This window comes from Mus caroli, unplaced genomic scaffold, assembly GCF_978045245.1.
Source record: "Mus caroli unplaced genomic scaffold, Mus_caroli_1 scaffold_2, whole genome shotgun sequence".
In the NCBI taxonomy this organism is placed as follows: domain Eukaryota; kingdom Metazoa; phylum Chordata; class Mammalia; order Rodentia; family Muridae; genus Mus; species Mus caroli.
Genome location: NW_028227257.1, coordinates 84,902,906 through 84,904,906, shown reverse-complemented (window position 1 = coordinate 84,904,906; position 2,001 = coordinate 84,902,906).

Sequence of the window (2,001 nt, the reverse complement as noted above, 5' to 3'; positions counted from 1 at the left end):
GGTTTTTAACTTATGGGAAAGATAAAGAAAAAGTGACTAGAATTCTAATACAGTTATTTCCTTTACTACATTGCTTGAGTTTTTAATGAAAATACATTGTCATTTCAGATGAGTTAGGACAGAGGGTTGCTTGCCAAAAATTGACTGTGGAAGTTGGGGAACCACTACCTTGGAAAGTATTCAGAGAGCTGATTGATTGACTGTAGAAAGGGTGAGCAAATGCCTGTATAGAACCTTTGCCCCTAATTATAGTTTGTTTGTTGTTGTTGCTGTTGCTGTTGTTGTTTGTTTGTTTTTGTTTTTTGTTTGTCTTTTTGTTGTCCTTTTTTTTTTCAAAGGAAGGTACTTTGCATGCTACTGGAAGAGGAACTTGGACACAAACCCAGCCACAAAACCTTCTACTTATATCCACCTACAAACAGTCCTCTCTATAAGATGTGCTGGGACAATGATGCCACAGAACCTGTGGGAGTAACCAACAAATGACTGGTTTAGCTTTAAACCCACACTATCAGAAGAAGCCTATGCTCTACACTGCCTGGATGGCCAGATACCAAATGATGGATAGCCCAGAGACCTAGGATAGAAATTATTACTAATGGTATTCTGCTATACTCAGATTGGTAGCTCATCCATTCACCATGAGAAGGCCTTATTCTGGAAGCATATTGGTTCAGGTTCATAAACTCACTGTCAGACCTCATGCAAGAAGAATAAAGGCTAAAATAAATGTCTCCATTTGATTCCTCCCCTAGGAGATGGGAATCCTCCTGGAAGAGAATGAGATTGTAACAGTCTGACAGGATGAAGAACAAATAGAGAATGAGGGTTACTAAATCAACTAAGCAGGGCTCATGTGGGCTGACGGAGTCTGAAACAGCACACTGAGTCTTCAGGGGGTTGCACCAGGCACTCTGAGTACATGCTAATAGCTGTTAGCCTGGTGCTTGTGCTGCTGACTCTCTTGCCTTCTCTTGGGATACTTTTCTTCCTATTGTGTTGTATTTCCCAGCTTAGATATGAAGACTTTTGCCTTGTTTTATATATTTGTTTTGCTGTGTTTGATTGTTGTCTCTTGGAGGAGTGTTCTTTTCTGAAAACAAAGGGAAAATATATCTAGGGAAGAGGAGAGGTGGAAGGAGTGAGAGAGAGGAAACTATAGTTGGTATGTATTGTATGGGAGAAGATTTTTTTTCAATAAAATATTGGCAAAAGTAAAAATATTAAAAACATTGCAGGTTTCAAATGTATGTATATGAATGTGTAGCAGTTTCAGAGACAGAATAAGGAGGCAGAACCTCTGTGGGTAGAATTGCAGGTACTTGTGAGATATCTGTTATGGATGCTAGAAACCAAATCACTCTTCTGTGATTGCAGCCAATACTACAACTAACTGATAAGCTCCCTCTCTCAAAAGTTTGGTGTGATTTTTTTTTTTTTAGAATTTTTCAGCAGCAGAAAATCTGAACTGAAACAAATTCATATTTTGCATTGATAAAATGTTATATGACACACATGTAGGAATTTTTTTTCTACAATTTTCTAAACACATTTATATCCTCACCTGAAAACTAAGGGTAGAATTGGGTTACTTTTGCTACAGATGAATTTCTTGAAATATGGTATAGGTTGGTTTTTCTCAGAAAGGACATGCTTAGAGGTTAAATGTTAGCTTTCTGTGATAAATCATGTTACATGCATACATAGACATACATACACAAACACCCACATACACAGATACACAGAGTGAAACAAAGACACACAAAAACAGACATAGATACACACAGGACCAGTCAGATACAAAGATACAAACACAGACACAGGCAGATATAGACACATAGAAACACACATGAACATATAAACTCAGACACATAGAGAAATACAGAAAAATACAGGTGTACACATACAGAAATATATAGACACACACAGAGACACACATATACCCACAGATACATGCACAGCTACACACAGCTACACATACAGACACATATACCTATCTGC